The sequence below is a fragment of the Macrobrachium rosenbergii genome, chromosome 21 (genome assembly GCF_040412425.1).
Source record: "Macrobrachium rosenbergii isolate ZJJX-2024 chromosome 21, ASM4041242v1, whole genome shotgun sequence".
In the NCBI taxonomy this organism is placed as follows: domain Eukaryota; kingdom Metazoa; phylum Arthropoda; class Malacostraca; order Decapoda; family Palaemonidae; genus Macrobrachium; species Macrobrachium rosenbergii.
The window spans coordinates 3,592,407-3,613,082 of NC_089761.1; the positions used below are offsets into that span (position 1 = coordinate 3,592,407).

Genomic DNA, 20,676 nt, shown 5'->3' on the forward strand with positions numbered 1-20,676 from the left:
AATCCTTGACTCTTCCTCTTTTTCTGATGATAATTGTTGTTGTTGTATTATCGTATTATTATCGCTTCTTTTTCTACCAATTCTGGTGATAACAGATCTTCCTTTTTCTGGTGATAACTGTTGTTGTAACAGATCTTCCTCTTTTTCTGCCAATTCTGGTGATAACTGTTGTTGTAACAGATCTTCCTCTTTTTCTGCCAATTCTGGTGATAACTGTTGTTGTAACAGATCTTCCTCTTTTTCTGTTAGTTGTAATTCTGGTGATAATTGTTGTTGTTGTTGTTGTATTATCGCTTCTTTTTCTGCCGATAACTGTTGTTGTAACAGATCTTCATCTTTTTCTGCCAATTTTACTAGTTGTAATTCTGATGATAACTGTTGTTGTTGTTGTATTATCGCTCCTTTTTTTGCCAATTCTGCTAGTTGTTGTTGTATTATCGCTCCTTTTTCTGCCAATTCTGCCAATAACTGTCGTTGTTGTTGTTGTATTATCGCTCCTTTTTTTGCCAATTCTGCTATTTGTAACAGGTCTTCCTCTTCTTTGATAACTGTCGTTGTTGTTGTTGTATTATCGCTCCTCCTTTTTTGCCAATTCTGCTATTTGTAACAGGTCTTCCTCTTCTGGTGATAACTGTCGTTGTTGTTGTTGTTGTTGTATTGTTGTAATAGAAGAGGAAGATATTTGTGATTGTGGTAATAAAGAATCATCAAATTCTGTTGGATTCCAGGAACCTTCATCGTTTTCTTTATCCATCCTAATATTATTGATGGCAGTAAACAATTCTTCAGCCATTTTTTGTTCGTTAAAATTATCATCTTCTTTCATCTCATCATCATCATCATCGTCGTCGTCTGTTAAAAATAAATCATTTTCTATTGGGGTTGGCATTTTTTAAATAAATTTTTTTTACAACAGAAATTATACCACGACAAAGTTTAAACTAGACTAATGCAAGATTGACAACTATCAACCCTTTTAAGCTAAACAAAATGACATTACCATTTTATTATATTTTATTTATATATATATATATAAATAAAATTTAATAATAATAAAAGTATATATACAATCCTCTAAAAACAATAATTTTTAAAATGAAATTTAATAATAATTTAAATACAATTTAAAATTTTTTCATTATTAAAAGTTTTTATTAATAAAAAATTTTCTAAAATAAAATAAAATAAAACTAATCTAAAAATTTAAATATATATAATATATATAAATATATATATATATATATATATATATATATATATATATATATATATATATATATATATATAAATGGAATATAAAAAAATTAAATTTCTCTGCAATTTCTCCACAAAAAAATTATGAAAATTTTTATTATGAAATATTTAGTCCTATTAATGTAAATATACCACCCCTAGAAAAAAGATTAATATTTACGAATATTAATTTAAATTATAATAATAATAATAATAATTTTTACATCAAACTAGAAAGTAAACCGGACGAAGATCAAGATGTAGACGTATTGGGAGGAATTATTGATAGAGATTATTCGGGTAATATAGGAATAATAATGTATAATTTTTCAAAAACAAAAGAAAAAAATGTTAAAGTGGGTGATATTATAGCTATAGCTAGATTGTTAAAATATTTAATAAATGATAATAATAATGAACAAAAAAATAATAATAATAAAGATAATAACAACGGTGGTACTGAATATTGGCGTAAAAAAAATGACGAGGGGTCTGTTGCTTGGGACGTTTTTTCACCTCAAAACATGACGATAAATGGAAATGATGTTATTACTATTTCTACAGGTATAAAATTTCCTCATCTCTCTTTTTCTTTGCATTATTATATTAGATACGCTAGAAATGATCTGGCTTAGCTTCAAAATCATCAATTATCGTAATTGGCGGAGATAAAAATGGTGATATTGTATTAAATAATTTATCTAATAATAAATATGATATTAATAAAAAGGACCGTATAGGACAAATTATTTATGAAGGATAAAAATTAAAATTGCTAAATTATATTTATTTTTTTAAATAAGAAGGAAATTTTAAAATATTTTTATTTTCACCTAAAGAGAGGTAATAAGTTATAGCACAAAGGGCTTCTATAAAAAAATAAACATTTTTTTTTTCATCATTATCATTAAAAGTATCATTACATAATTTAGCAATTTGTAAGACGTCATTAAAATTCATTTTAGTTGATGATTCAGTAACAGCTTTATATATCACATTTTTGGTTTCATCATTATAATTTAATAATAACCCAGAATTGTAATCACTTCAAAAAATATAAAATGTAAAATAACATAATTTATAAGTTGATAATAATTTAATTTTAAGTCATTAGATAAATTATCCAAGTTGTATAAAAGTCCTATGCCTGTTTTGAAATTAGGAGTAACGAGAATAATTTCTGAATTTTTAAAAAATGTCATCATTGCTAAAACATCAGAATCAAGAGAAATAATAACACTTTTACCATCATCATCATTATTATTAGTAGATGATGATAAATTTCTAGCAAATTTAAAAGTTCAATTTCTCCTTCTCCACGCACTTGAATATCAGATTCAAGATTTGTTACAAAAATTAAATTTTATGTTTTTTAAATCTCGTGTCATTTTTTCCTCCAATAGTTTAAAACTATTTTTAAATAATTTGCCTACATTAATTAATTTGTAAATATTTTTTCATCATCTATAACGATCACTTTATGTTTTGAAACCGGAGGGTATCCATCAACGGCCAAAAAAAGTAATATTACTACCATCTTCAACTTGAAAAAATTACATACTTGCGCAACGTAATGCAAAATGGCATCACTCAATATTTCAGCATTAAAATCTAAATAATCATTATTTTTTATTATTGCTGTTTGATGTAAAAATGTGTACTGTCTACTCCAATAAAATTCAATTTATCATTTTTAAAATTTTATTATTATTATTATTATTATCATTACAAAAAGAAATTGGAATAAAATAATTTTTTTTTTAAGTGATTTATCAAATAATGAACTCCCATTTTTTTATTAATATATATATATATATATATATATATATATATATATATATATATATAAAGGACTTAATATAACCTCAATGGTTTATATATTTTTTTAAATAATAGGACTTAATATAACCTCAATGGTTTATTATTTTTTTTAAATAAAAGGTGAAAAATATGATTGATAATATAAGTTATAAAAAGTTTTCAAATGTTAAAAATTTATAATTTTCATCTGGTAATATTACTTTTAATACATCAATAAAAGACACGTTATACAATTCTTTATTATTTTTATAAAAAACTTTTATTAACCCGGGCAATGAAAGTACTAGATTCTTTTTATCATAATTTACTTTGTATTGCTTATATTTTTCTAACCCTGTTTTATAAATTTTCAAACTACTTGTAGGTTCACTAATGAAATGAAATATAGTAGAAGAATTTACACAACTGTTCATTTTTTAAGTCGTATATATATATATATATATATATTTTATTAAACAAACATATATATATATAATATTTTTATTATATAAAAACATATATATATAAATTATATATATATATAGAATAAATGAAAAATATATATATTTCTTCATGACTAAATAAATATATATGAATTAAAAAATGACATATCATTATTCTTCTAATAATGACATGTCTGTTATAACCAATCAACAGGGTATTGAATTTTTAAAGTTAAAGTCTCATTTAAAGTTTTTTTGATTTTAATATTCAACGAGAAAGGGATATCTTGAATTTAAGAGATATAAAAAATTATAATTTTTCAGTCATTCATCCTATAAAAAAGTACGACGATGATCAGCAGAGGATATCTAATACACCGTGTATTCTCGAATTGTTTGATGGGAAAATTGTTGTGTATATTCCATATTCAGAATTAATTCATATAAAATAATAAAAATAATTTTTTTGTCTTTGTCATCTATTGATGATTTTTATTCATATAAAAACATATTAAAAATAAAAATTATGATTCTTGACACGACAAAAAATTTACTAAAAACGGTTATTTAATATATATAATTATTTTATTTAATATATATAATTATTATTTTATATATATTGACAAAAGTTTATTAACATTATATATATCTACAAAATATAAAAAAATATTTAATGTAATAATAATAATAAATAAAAATAGCTACATTTTTTTATTAATAATAATAAAAAAATTTTCAGCTATCAATTTGATACTGAATAACAAAATGAAAAAAATAAAATAAAAATATTTTATTAATATAAAAAGTAATAATTATTTATTATTATTTTTTTACTAGAAAAGGTTATTTAGTGTAATGAAAAAAAAATAAAATAAAAATATTTTATTAATATAAAAGTAATAATTATTTATTATTATTTTTTTTATTATTTTTCATTTACATTTATATATACATGTGTACGCATTTTGAATTCATATTGCAGAGAAAACAAATATGGTGGTATCATCTTGGGAAGTTGCTGGATCAAAATGTTTAGACTTTGACTAACATCATCACCAACGATCGCTGTAAATACTTGTCCAAAAGTATGGTTACCTCCCACCCTAGCAAATAGAATAGAATTATCCAAACTTTTAAATGAATGTAATGATTTGTCCCAACTTTTAGAGGAATGTAAAGCTTTGAGAAAAGAGAATAATAAACTTTTAAAAACTGATTTGTTGGAGGGAAAAGAAGAGTTAATAGTACAAAGAAAAATCAAAGGAAAAAATTGTTGAAAAGATTATCTTGTATAATAAATAAAAAATATTAAATGTTTAAAATGAATTTTTTCACCATTGTTAGAGAAAAAAAAAAAATATATATATAATAATAACATATATATATAATAAAAAAATCCTTTATGCAATGAATAATAATACTATTTTTTATTATTTTTCTACATTGAATACATAATAAATTTTTGTTATTTTGATTAATAAATTTTTGACAATTTGTACATTGTAGTCGTATTTTTAAAACATTTAATTCTTTTCCGTTTTTATAATAATCATATGATCACCTCGTAATAAAATTTGTTCAGTGTCCTTTCCAAGGATAGGATCAAATATCCGTAATAGAGGATTTTTAATTTGATTTAATAAATAATATTCATAATCTATTTGAAGACCATTTTTCAAAACAAAATCGGGGTTTTCAGCCTTTTGATATAAAGGTATTTTTTTTTAGACGTTGTTGTTGTTGATATAATAACGTAAGGAATTCGATCTCCAAGTGTGGGCGCTGTTCCAGAATCTCGAATGGCCATTTTATTGGCCAATTCCGCTTGGGCTTGTTTTACTTTGTATTCTTTTTGAGTTTTTGTCAATTCTTTAGTTATTATCAGTTGACTTAACTCAATTCGGTCATTAAGTAAATCTGAAATGGTTTGTTTGACTAGTGTAACAGCCTTTCCATATCTCGTTCAATGAGAATTATTTTTAAAATTTCTGCTATTAAGTTGGCGGCGAGATGATAATTATCTCTACGAATTGCTTCTATTCCTTTACAATCAATTTTATCAAAAGTATCTGGTCGAGTATAATACAGGCCCGCGTAACGTTTTTTATTGATAAGTAAATATGGACAATAAACCTTTTCAAAGTCTAATTTAATGGGATTAATAAAATGCTTCGTAACGTTATCCGCCGCTTCCTGACCTAACATTATGGCTTCTTGAACGGTTTTTACGCCAAAATTTATCATTACTGAATCCGTATCTCCATAAATAACTTTGGCAATTGTATATTTTTCTTCAATCTTGTTTTTAGTAAACATAATCATTTCTCGTCCAAATGCCGTAACGCTTTGCGAAATTTCGACGCAAGGTAATTTACCAACTTGGGCACCCGTAAATCCATAAACGGAATTTGCAGATATTTTTAAAGCTAATTGACGGCCGTCTAATACCTTTCTTTTAACGGATCCGTTTCCCTTTTCAAATCATTTTTAGCTTTTTCCGAGCTAAGAGTAAATTTTCAAATATCTGAGGAAGTAAGCCTTTACGTATATGAGGTTTGACGAAATAATTACCTGATGGTGTTTTAGTATAATTATCACTCGATAAGGCTGTATGCTTATTATTATTAAGCAACGTTGAATAGCATAGATTATGAGCCATAATAATTGTAGGATATAAAGCGCAGAAATCTAGCGTGGTAATAGGATCGTTATAAAATCCTTTTTATTGGATCTATCACAGTAGCTCCTTGATAATCGTTCCCCTTTTCTCGGTCCTCGCACGAAGGAATTATAAAATCATCATCATTACCACCACCACCATATTTTGAACATTTTCTAAGAAGTTGAGAAATGATTTTAATTTGTTGACCCCGCGTAAGAATAAAAGAAAGAGGAACTCCCGTTACGCGAGCCATTTCGATAGAATTGATAAATAACATTAATTTATCTATTAATTTCAAAGGTAAAAACGCATCTTTTAAACAATACACGGCCAATTTTCGTCTCGTTTGAGCGTTCTTGTGATGTAAAACTGATATTTGTGTGTGATGAATATCATCCTTTTGTTCTTTTAAAAAATGTTGAGAAACTGCATTTAAACTGTAAGAACGTAATTTATAATCTCTTTTAATAACATTTAATACATCCAATATACATCTACCTTCTATATTTATGACTTTGTTAATAGCTTTACCTATTTGCTTACTTTCAAAAGTCTTTGTAGTAACGGTTGATTTTAAACCCACTATTCGACTAAGATAAAATTGATTAGAATTTAAATGATTAGCTCTTTCCACCAAATATGTCAAATCAAAATTGTTTATATTGTATCCTGTAATAACATCGGGATCCACTACATTTTGAACAAAACGAGACCAAGTTTCCAACATTTCTTTCTCGGATTGAAAAGTATATATTTTAGCATTATCAATGGGTGAACATTCACCCAAGACAAAAATAACATGTGAATATTGATCATCATCATTATCATTTTTTTGTCCGTGTTTTATAATAACGTTACCTATTTGAATAATAGGATCAATATCTGGCGTAGGAAAAATTCCTTTTCTACCAGCGCATTCAATGTCGAATGAAAGAGTAGTTAGAGGTCCGATGCTACTAGCCCAATGCGTTTGAGTGGGATCGTGACCCAAGACATTACTTTGTAAAACGTCAATTTCAATTTGACATTTTGTTTCTTTTAATTTTTCATTTCTAACGATCCATTTTCTTCGTGGTAATTCTATCCAAGAACAACCAAATATGTTTGTATCAATCATAAATCTTAGTATAAAGTCAACATTGGCTTCATAAAATTGAACCTTTTCATAATCTTTAAAATAAAAAACACTTTTCTCTTCTATTAAAATGCGCTGTACATCACGAATTATCTTGGGTAATGATACAGTTATTTTAAAATAATTGGTCTTTTCATTATTGAAATTATAACCATATAAATTCTGTTTAGATACTATTTCCACAGACGTGATAAATTTGGCAATTAATCCATTTAAACAGCGTAATTTATTAGAAACTTTATCATTTAATGTCATTTTAAAATTATTTACTTGATGAAGATCAAACTTTTCGAACGTTAACGTAAAAATATGGATAAAAACCATGAACGTGACAACATACTGAATTTCCTAAACTATTTACTCCAAACATACGTTATGACGGGTGTACGATAACGTTCTTTCGTTGTTAAAAATGGCGAAAATCCAGTACAATCATCAACTTCTAAATTGAAAAATATAAAAGAATCTCTAGTAGTTTTTAAAATAGGAACAGAAGGTCGTTTTATAAGAAAATCTTTTTTTATTATTTTAACATCATTATTATTTTCATTTTTTCTTTTCATCGTGTTTTTATGTATATATATATAAAAGGAATATTTCCTTTATATAAGTATATATATATATATATATATTTATATTTAAAACAAAAAAATTTATTTAATAATGTCACCAAGTTTTAAAAATAAGAATGGATGAATGAGTTTGTGTTAAGGATATTTTTATTACTCAAATAGTAAAAAAAATAAAAATTAAATAAATTTGATAACTTTATTATAAAAAAATATTAGTCCATCAAATTTTCCTGATTCTTTTAAGTCCTTATTTTTTGGCCATTTTCATAGACTAAGAAATATAATTTCAGTTCATCATCATCCACTTTTTTATATATATATATTAATCTCTTGTATCTAGATATGTTAGTATAATTGATTTCCAAAAATATCAAAAAACTAACGTAGATATTTTTTAAAAATAGTAGATTTTTATTTGATGGATTTATTTTACGCGTAAATTGTACGTTAATGTTTATTCTTATTATTTATACTTTATATATATTTATATATATAAATATAATAATAAGAATAAGAATATATATAATATATAATAAAAATAAAAAGAATAAAGAAATAATTATAGAAAAATAATTATAAATAATAAATAAAGAAAAAAAATTTCTACGGTTAGATTTTTTTTGGGGTAATATTTTTTCATTTTTTTTTCAACATAACGTACGTGTTTCTCTCTTGAGATTAAGAGTAAATTCATTTAGCTTTTCAATGATGGTATTCATTCTATTCTTATACTTTATTTAAGTCAAAACATATTCATTTTATATTCCTTCCTTACTGGTGGGATATGTAAAACAAAAATAATCATTTCAAAAATACATTTGTTCATTTTTTTAAAATGGTGATGGAAAATTTAGAATAGTGATTAGTTTTACCTAAAAGTATAAACATTATACAAAAATAAGTATAAAAATTTTAATCAAATAAAATTTTATTATTTTTAACAAATATTTCAAAAATATATCTACGTTTGTTTTTGAGATTTTTAGAATTTTTTTTTCTTCTTATTCTTATTATTTATACTTTATATATATTTTTATATATAAATAAATATAATAATAAGAATAAGAATATATATAATATATAATAAAAATAAAAAGAATAAAGAAAAATTAAAAATTATAAATAATAAATAAATAAAAAAATTTCTACGGTTAGATTTTTTTGGGTAATATTTTTTCATTTTTTTTCAACATAACGTACGTGTTTCTCTCTTGAGATTAAGAGTAAATTTATTTAGCTTTTCAATGATGGTATTCATTCTATTCTGTTTTTATTCCTATCTTCTTTAAATTCGTTTATATCAGAAAAGTTATTTTTCAAAAATCTCAAAAAACTAAGGTAGATATTTTTTGAGATATTTTTAAAAATAGTAGATTTTTATTTGATGGTCAAAACGGTAATGTTTATACTTTATTTCAAAACATATTCATTTTATATTCCTTCCTTACTGGTGGGATATGTAAAACAAAAATAATCATCAACGTAAGGAAGGAATCAAAAATACATTTGTTCATTTTTTTAAAATGGTGATGGAAAATTTAGAATCGAGTGATTAGTTTTACCTAAAAGTATAAACATTGGCGTACAAAATAAGTATAAAAAATTTTAATCAAATAAAATTTTATTATTTTAAATATTTCAAAAATATATCTACGTTTGTTTTTTGAGATTTTTAGAATTTTTTTCTTTTTATTCTTATTATTTATACTTTATATATATTTTTATATATATAAATAAATATAATAATAAGAATAAGAATATATATAATATAATAAAAATAAAAAGAATAAAGAAATAATTATAAATAATAAATAAATAAAAAAAATTTCTACAGTTAGATTTTTTTGGGGGTAATATTTTTTCATTTTTTTTTCAACATAACGTACGTGTTTCTCTCTTGAGATTAAGAGTAAATTCATTTAGCTTTTCAATGATGGTATTCATTCTATTCTGTTTTTATTCCTATCTTCTTTAAATGTCGTTTATATCAGAAAAGTTATTTCCAAAAATCTCAAAAAACTAAGGTAGATATTTTTTTGAGATATTTTTTAAAAATAGTAGATTTTTATTTGATGGATTTATTTTACGCGTAAATTGTACGGTAATGTTTATACTTTATTAAAGTCAAAACATATTCATTTTATATTCCTTCCTTACTGGTGGGATATGTAAAACAAAAATAATCATCAACGTAAGGAAGGAATAAAAAAAAAAAAACATTTGTTCATTTTTTTAAAATGGTGATGGAAAATTTAGAATCGAGTGATTAGTTTTACCTAAAAGTATAAACATTGGCGTAAAAAAAATAAGTATAAAAATTTTAATCAAATAAAATTTTATTATTTTTAACAAATATTTCAAAAATATATCTACGTTTGTTTTTTGAGATTTTTAGAATTTTTTTTTCTTTTATTCTTATTATTTATACTTTATATATATTTTTTATATATATAAATAAATATAATAATAAGAATAAGAATATATATAATATAATAAAAATAAAAAAGAATAAAGAAATAATTATAAATAATAAATAAATAAAAAAATTTCTACAGTTAGATTTTTTTTGGGGTAATATTTTTCATTTTTTTTCAACATAACGTACGTGTTTCTCTTTTGAGATTAAGAGTAAATTCATTTAGCTTTCAATGATGGTATTCATTCTATTCTGTTTTTATTCCTATCTTCTTTAAATGTCGTTTATATCAGAAAAGTTATTTTCCAAAAATCTCAAAAAACTAAGGTAGATATTTTTTTGAGATATTTTTTAAAAATAGTAGATTTTTATTTGATGGATTTATTTTACGTAAGTAAATTGTACGTTAATGTTTATACTTTATTAAAGTCAAAACATATTCATTTTATATTCCTTCCTTACTGGTGGGATATAAAACAAAAATAATCATCAACGTAAGGAAGGAATCAAAAATACATTTGTTCATTTTTTTAAAATGGTGATGGAAAATTTAGAATCGAGTGATTAGTTTTACCTAAAAGTATAAACATTGGCGTACAAAATAAGTATAAAATATTTTAATCAAATAAAATTTTATTATTTTTAACAAATATTTCAAAAATATATCTACGTTAGTTTTTTTTGAGATTTTTAGAATTTTTTTCTTTTTATTCTTATTATTTATACTTTATATATATTTTTATATATATAAATAAATATAATAATAAGAATAAGAATATATATAATATAATAAAAATAAAAAAATAAAAAAAAATAATTATAAATAATAAATAAATAAAAAAATTTCTACAGTTAGATTTTTTGGGGGTAATATTTTTTCATTTTTTCAACATAACGTACGTGTTTCTCTCTTGAGATTAAGAGTAAATTTATTTAGCTTTTCAATGATGGTATTCATTCTATTCTGTTTTTATTCCTATCTTCTTTAAATGTCGTTTATATCAGAAAAGTTATTTCCAAAAATCTCAAAAAAACTAACGTAGATATTTTTTGTAGATATTTTTAAAAATAGTAGATTTTTATTTGATGGATTTATTTTACGCGTAAATTGTACGTTAATGTTTATTCTTTATTTAAGTCAAAACATATTCATTTTATATTCCTTCCTTACTGGTGGGATATGTAAAACAAAAATAATCATCAACGTAAGGAAGGAATCAAAAAATACTTTTGTTCATTTTTTTTAAAATGGTGATGGAAAATTTAGAATCGAGTGATTAGTTTTACCTAAAAGTATAAACATTGGCGTACAAAATAAGTATAAAAAATTTTAATCAAATAAAATTTTATTATTTTTAACAAATATTTCAAAAATATATCTACGTTTGTTTTTTGAGATTTTTAGAATTTTTTTCTTTTTATTCTTATTATTTATACTTTATATATATTTTTATATATATAAATAAATATAATAATAAGAATAAGAATATATATAATATAATAAAAATAAAAAGAATAAAAAGAAATAGAAAAATTATAAATAATAAATAAATAAAAAAATTTCTACAGTTAGATTTTTTTGGGGTAATATTTTTCATTTTTTTCAACATAACGTACGTGTTTCTCTTTTGAGATTAAGAGTAAATTCATTTAGCTTTTCAATGATGGTATTCATTCTATTCTGTTTTTATTCCTATCTTCTTTAAATGTCGTTTATATCAGAAAAGTTATTTCCAAAAATCTCAAAAACTAAGTAGATATTTTTTAGATATTTTTTAAAAATAGTAGATTTTTATTTGATGGATTTATTTTACGCAGTAAATTGTACGTTAATGTTTATACTTTATTAAAGTCAAAACATATTCATTTTATATTCCTTCCTTACTGGTGGGATATGTAAAACAAAAATAATCATCAACGTAAGGAAGGAATCAAAAATACTTTTTGTTCATTTTTTTAAAATGGTGATGGAAAATTTAGAATCGAGTGATTAGTTTTACCTAAAAGTATAAACATTGGCGTACAAAATAAGTATAAAAAATTTTAATCAAATAAAATTTTATTATTTTTAACAAATATTTCAAAAATATATCTACGTTTGTTTTTTGAGATTTTTAGAATTTTTTTTTCTTTTTATTCTTATTATTTATACTTTTTATATATATTTTATATATATAAATAAATATAATAATAAGAATAAGAATATATATAATATAATAAAAATAAAAAGAATAAAGAAAATAATTATAAATAATAAATAAATAAAAAAATTTCTACAGTTAGATTTTTTTGGGGTAATATTTTTCATTTTTTTTTTTCAACATAACGTACGTGTTTCTCTTTTGAGATTAAGAGTAAATTCATTTAGCTTTTCAATGATGGTATTCATTCTATTCTGTTTTTATTCCTATCTTCTTTAAATGTCGTTTATATCAGAAAAGTTATTTCAAAAATCTCAAAAAACTAACGATTTATTTTTTTTAGATATTTTTTTAAAAATAGTAGATTTTTATTTGATGGATTTATTTTACGCGTAAATTGTACGTTAATGTTTATACTTTATTTAAGTCAAAACATATTCATTTTATATTCCTTCCTTACTGGTGGGATATGTAAAACAAAAATAATCATCAACGTAAAGGAAGGAATCAAAAATACATTTGTTCATTTTTTTAAAATGGTGATGGAAAATTTAGAATCGAGTGATTAGTTTTACCTAAAAGTATAAACATTGGCGTACAAAATAAGTATAAAAATTTTAATCAAATAAAATTTTATTATTTTTAACAAATATTTCAAAAATATATCTACATTTGTTTTTTTGAGATTTTTAGAATTTTTTTCTTCTTATTCTTATTATTTATACTTTATATATATTTTTATATATATAAATAAATATAATAATAAGAATAAGAATATATATAATATAATAAAAATAAAAAGAATAAAGAAATAATTATAAATAATAAATAAATAAATAAAAAAATTTCTACAGTTAGATTTTTTTGGGGTAATATTTTTCATTTTTTTCAACATAACGTACGTGTTTCTCTTTTGAGATTAAGAGTAAATTCATTTAGCTTTTCAATGATGGTATTCATTCTATTGTTTTTATTCCTATCTTCTTTAAATGTCGTTTATATCAGAAAAGTTATTTCCAAAAATCTCAAAAACTAACGTAGATATTTTTTGAGATATTTTTTAAAAATAGTAGATTTTTATTTGATGGATTTATTTTACGCGTAAATTGTACGTTAATGTTTATACTTTATTTAAGTCAAAACATATTCATTTTTATATTCCTTCCTTACTGGTGGGATATGTAAAACAAAAATAATCATCAACGTAAGGAAGGAATCAAAAAATACATTTGTTCATTTTTTTAAAATGGTGATGGAAAATTTAGAATTAGTGATTAGTTTTACCTAAAAGTATAAACATTGGCGTACAAAATAAGTATAAAAAATTTTAATCAAATAAAAATTTTATTATTTTTAACAAATATTTCAAAAATATATCTACGTTAGTTTTTTTAGATTTTTATTATATATTATATTCTTATTCTTATTATTTATACTTATATATATATATTTATATATATATAAATAATAATAAGAATGATAATATATATAATATAATAAAAATGTTAAAAAAAAAATAATAATAGTTACTTTTCTATGAAGAACAATGTAGTTCACTATTTTATAAGAATCAAAAAATGCTTTTGTTATATAAAAAAATATGCATTGAAGAGTAATTATAGGAAATTAATAGATTATTTTATGTATTTACATATTTTCTGTTAAAGTGAGTCCCAATAATAAGATATTTGTTAAAAAATTGTTTTGTTTTGCCGCCATTTGGAAAATGGCGGTTAGAAAATATTCGCCATCTTGCTACAAGCCCGCCTCTTATGGTGGTTGCTCACTCCACTTTATTATAGCCCGCCCACACCGTATCGGAATATATGCACCAACGTTATTGTTAGCAAGCGAAGCAAGTAACAAGTAGCAACAATATTAGCGAAGATATGATAATGAACTTGTTCTCATAAGTAAATATTATTTTTATTTATATAATATATATATAATATAATATATATATATATTATAAAAGATCGCTTAGTCCGACCGAGTATCTATCAGTATTTTATAAAACATTGTCATTTGTAATGTTTTGAATGCTAAACTTTTTTCCCGTTTATTTTACAGTTTTTTTCGTATCATGATGTTGGATGATAGTATTTTTAGATTCTGGGTCTATCATCACTTAGAGGATTTGAGTATTTTAGAAGACCAATATTGAACCCATTGTCGATCGTCGTTTATTTAAAAATTAAAATTAAAAAAATAACCCTTTGATTTCAATTTCCCTTTAGCCGATTGGTTGGTTGACCGGCCTCCGTGATTGATGATGAGACAAGTGAAAGTATTCATTTTATCATTTGCCAGCTAGGCAGAAGTCGGGACTCTTGCTACCACATGTTAGCAAATTGCAAAATGGCTTAACTGTTTAGGAATTAGTTTGGAAGTGAGTTAATGAAGCAATAAATCAAGAGAAAAGTGCGTAATTTCTTTCTATTCACAATGAAATTTGCTAAATTTACGTAGTTAGGACAGTGGTATCTGGCAACCTCCGCATGGTATTTGAACCCTCTCGTCGTCGTAAGCGCTCACAAACACTCGCTGGTTAAGAATAATAATTCGTAGTAGCATAAAGTTATGTCGCATTGATATACCATTTCATTTTAAAAGACTATATATATTATTATATGTTATATTGAAGTCCGTCCTTAAAAACGATATTTTAGCCGATCATATATAAAAAAAGGAAGAATATAAGATCACATTTTTATTTTTATTCAGGTTTTTTTTTTGTAGGCTTATTTTTGCCATCTCTATCAAGAAATATAACGATAACTAATTTTCACGAATTTGAGCCAATATCATCAAAATCAACAAGTCGCTGATAACCTTAATATATTAGAATGCACAATAAAAATCATTATATAAACATGTACAAAATAAGTATAAAAAATTTTAATCAAATAAAATTTTTCTTTACTTTTTAACACAACGTAATGTAATGTATTGGAAATAAAAGACTTTGTAACTTTAGATCAAATTTAGACACTTCTTCCGTGTTTGTTTTGTTTTATTTTTAGTTTTTATTATTATATATATATATAATAACTACAGTTCTATTTTTATAACAATGAAAGCGATTTTCACTTGCTTTCTTTCTTTTTCGACTATTTCTTACTTTTTTGTCGTCATGAGGGAGAGAGAGATGTTATTTTTATTACGTTATATACTCCGGTGGGAGATATAAATAGAAGTTACTCATTATGCAAAATGCCACATCGCGCAATAAAATGAAAGTTGATTTCTCTCATCGTTGAAAGAGATGAAACTGGGTATTCTATACATAAAAATTTCCACATGTAAGAATTTTTTAAAACACTGAGTAATTTTGATAACTGGGTATTCTATACATAAAAATTTCCACATTTAACATAAGTAAAACACTGAGTAATTTCTGAGATAAAAAGATATATTTTTTACATTTATAGTGTGAAGCCTGTAGTATAAAAAACGAACCCAACTGATGTTGTATTAGCAAAATTTTACTGTATATATATCATTGTGGAGGTAGTAAAATTATGGAAAATTCCCAATTCAGGTGAAAGTAACACAAGATGACCTAAAAACGAGGTTAAACGGTAAAGGAAGTGAAAGTGTTACAAGGAGATAAGGACAAGAACAAAGGGATTAAACTATTTCTAAACAGAACAAAGGGGAATGAACCCATTAACATATATTATATATATGACATCAGGAACAAAGGGGAATGAACCCATTAACATATATTATTTTATATATGTATTAATAATTATTTAATATATTAAAATTAATAAAATATTATTATTTATTTTAATAGTAATATATATAATAATATATTTTTCCTTATTTATCAGAAATGATCTAAAATTTAACTTAAAAATCAAACAAATTTAAGCTAAATGTTAATTATTTAAAATAAATTAATTTACGAATCTCATTTAGCTTATTTAATCATTTTTCTTGATCATTAGTTCTAAATCTTCATTTTCCTTATTGTTTACAACATATATATATATATATATATATATACATACATATATATATATATATACATACATATATATATATATATATATATATATATATATATATATATATATATATATATATATATATATATATATATATATATATATTTTATATATTTATGTTATATATATATATATATATATATATATATATATATATATATATATATATATATATATATATATATATATATATATATATATATATATATATATATATATATTTATTATATTAATATATATATATATTTATATATATATATATATATATATATATATATATATATATATATATATATATATATATATATATATATATATATATATATATGGTCATAAACTGGACCTTGGCTTGGTGAGAAATTGAAACAAAATTATAATTGATGCTGCCCCAAAACCAAGAAAGTCCAGTTTATGAGCAAAGGGAGAAGTTATTTGAAAATTTATTTAGATTTTTCTGGATTGACAATTGAATGGGGAAGGTCGCCATATGGGAATTTAGAATTCTTTTACAAATTTACAGGGATTTATTTATAGAAACTTAGCAAATCAACAATGAGACACGACACAACATAATCACTAAGGGGCAGATTCAGAATAGGACACAGGGAACAATATAGCAATGATTTGGCAAAAAGCAAGTGGATTAAAATGGGGCCAATCTGCAATACAAACAGTTCAGTGATAATAATAACATTCAGTCTTGCCCTGATTATATGAAATAGTCTCAGGTAATGCAAATGATGGAACTCCAGGATGGGATAATAATTCATATGAACATTTTCGGGCCTCAACGGAATTCGGTAATGACTGCGACCAGGAATTTTCAGGATTTTGGTGGCAGACGAGATACTGAAGCATGGAATTGTGATCGGCCGTGTGTCTCCCCTGAAAGAGACGTTCTGTGTTAGCCCTGCTCAAACTAAGAGAAATGGAATCTACCTATAAAATATCACCCAATACACGTTCTTAAATACTAAACATGACGTAGCCCAGAAGATAATTAGGAGAAAATCATGTTATCACAGTCTTGGAATCGTAGTGGATTGGGCTTTTGAAACAAGGAACAGGTACTCACCATCACACAAAGGGGGAAGCTTGGGAAAAGGAAGGGATTAAACTTGAAGATAAATGAGAGAAATGGAAGGAATTTAGTGGAGAGAGACAGGGGTAACTGGCGCCAAATTCACTCTCGGCTTACCTATTTAAGACGAATATTTGAGCTCCGAAATACCACATCTCAGTTTGCCGTGTTGATCATGAACTTGGGCTTTACGAAGACATAACGATCAGGACAGTCACTGGAAGGGCTCTGCTGGCTTGCTGCTTCGAGCAGGCGTCAGAGCCATAGGTCCCAAACCTGAAAGCGAATTCTTTGCCAGTAAACAGGTCAAAGGAATAGCAGTCTTAAAGATAATGAGCCTAAGGTTTAAGGTGCTAGCTCCCCCCCGAGTGGTTTATGCCCTAACGTCTATTCCCTCCCTAAGCCTACTTTGAAAACATGACCCCAAAGGGCGGGGGGAAATCTAGGTGTGTTCTGGTAGCAGGGGGGTTTTTAAGAGGGAGACCCACTGTCTATCCTGCCTGGGCATTTCCTGTAGGCCGCGGAGGCATGCGTTCTCTGTCCATATAAGTTAAAAACAACTGAGTTCCGCCATATTGGATAGCTACAAGCTAACTGAAATGATAATTCTCCTTTAGTTAGCTAGATAGCAGCTAAATAGGAGGAAGGAATGTAAATTTTGACAATATATATATATATATATATATATATATATATATATATATATATATATATATACATATATATATATATATATACATACATATATATATATATATATATATATATATATATATACATATATATATATATATATATATATATATATATATATATATATATATATATATATAAAGATAAAATCCACGAAGGAAACGGAAACACTGGAGTGCTGCGAGGCCTTTCGACACTAGTCCTTTACTTAGCAGACTGAAGGAATATAAAAGTATGTTTACAAAGAAAGCTCATATAAATGACAGAAGGGGATTATAAAGGAAACATATGTACCTGGAATCCAACACAATTGAAGAATTAATACCACTGCCAAAACAGGATTAAATACTTTAGAGGTTTTTACAAAGGATTAAGATCAACCGTTCAGGAGCAGGGACAGGACAATTAAAAGATTATACAGGTTCGTGACTGACCACCTAAAAATTTTTAGTAAAACACAATAATTCTTTTTTTTTTTTTGTAAACAATAATAACTTTTTGCAAGATGAACATTTTTACAAAAAAAAATATTATATTAAACATACAGATATACAGAAAATATATATCAAGTAGCTACCTTGTAATTAAGATTTTATCTTTTAGGTCATTCTTGAAAATTTTTCTAATACAGGGGTCCAAATAATACATGCCAGGGCTAAGATTAAAATTACAACTGGAAGTAAGCTGGATGATAGCGGACTCCAATAGATTTCTTCAGGAGAAATCTTTCGATCTGGCAATCACTGAACTTTCAGTCCAATTTATCCTGTGAGAGTTTTCACTTAAATGAATGAATATAGCATTGGATGTTTGTCCAGTTTTGACTGAATACTTATGTTGCTTAATACGTACATCTAAATCTTTGCTAGATTGGCCAATATAAAATGAGGGGCAATCCAAACATGGAATTTTATATATTATGTTGTTGTTTTCTTTAGGGCTATTTTTTATTAACATTCTTTTGAGTGTGTTATTATAAGAAAAACGAGGTTTACATTAAAAGGTTTTAACAATGATTTTATGATTTCAAAACCACTAAAATAAGGCAAGCTAAGAATGTTCTTAGGGTTTCTTTCTTCATGTTACTTTCACTATAAAACTTTTTGTGGCTTTTGTTATAACAAATATCTAGTATATGTGAAGGATAACATAAATCTGTCCCTATTTTTCTTATGTATTCAATTTCTTTATCCAAATACTGGGGACTGACAATGCGCAAGGCTCGTAAAAACATAGAGGAAAAAATTAATATTTTGATGTTGAGGTGATGGCCTGAATAAAAATGGACATAAGTTAAGTTGTTGGTTGGTTTCCTATAAATACTGAATTTAACTTGAAATGGTTCTCTATGTGTATTAAAACATCTAAGAAAGGAGGCAATTGTCTTTTTCTAATTCTAACGTAAACTTAATGGATGGTACCTGGTTATTCAAATTACAGAGTAAATCATTTACATCAATACCAGCAGGCAAAACAGCTAAAATATCGTCAACATACCTATACCACTTTAAAGGAGTATAAATGATATTAGGTATATATCGTTTTTCAAAGAATTCCATGTACAAGTTTGAGAGGAGTGGGGATAAAGGGTTGCCCATTACCATACCAAATATTTGTTGGTAAAAAGCACCATTGAATGTAAACTTACAATCACAAATGCACAACCTAGTGAGAGAAATTATATGACTTACAGGTAGAGGTAATTCGTGATGGATTAATTCATTACTAAGATACTCTAAAATGGAATCTATAGGAACTTTAGGAAAAAGGGAACAAACATCAAAACTAACGAATCTATCAGTGGGGCAAAAAGTGATTTTGTTTAATTTATCAACTAAATCTAGGCTATTATATACGTGAGAGGTTTTCCTGGTCTGACTAGGCTAAGTCGCTGCTACGGTACTCTGCTCCGGCATCCGTTCCAGCATGCCCTTTTCTCATACGTTTTCAGCTGGTTTTGTCAAGTGCAGGAATGCTCCGCTATCCTGCAACAAACCAGCGATCACGGAGTCTATAGTTCCCATTCCGAGATAGTTCCAAGTAACGGAGACAAGAGTTTGTGTATATTTCTGAAAGTTTATATGATATTGTTGGCTCAATATCACTTTAAAAAAATTTCCTTCGGTGCTAATTCCCCATTGGGGATATTCCTAAATAGCGTGAACTGGATTTAATTTGACATTTGGAGCTTCATGTGATAGAAATTTCATATATATATATATATATATATATATATATATATATATATATATATATATATATATATATATATATATATATATATATATATATATATATATATGTATATATATATATATGTATATATATATATATATATATATATATATATATATATATATATATATATATATATATATATATATATATATATATATATATATATATATATATATATATATATATATATATATATAGATATATATATATATATATATATATATATGTGTATATATATATATATATATA

The 20,676-nt window shown here is 24.3% G+C and overlaps 1 pseudogene; it reads right to left on the reverse strand.

Annotated features, from left to right (window-relative positions):
• Positions 1 to 252: 252 nt before the first annotated feature.
• On the reverse strand, positions 253 to 7,535 carry LOC136849555 (DNA polymerase delta catalytic subunit-like; annotated as a pseudogene).
• Between the last annotated feature and the right edge of the window lie 13,141 nt (positions 7,536 to 20,676).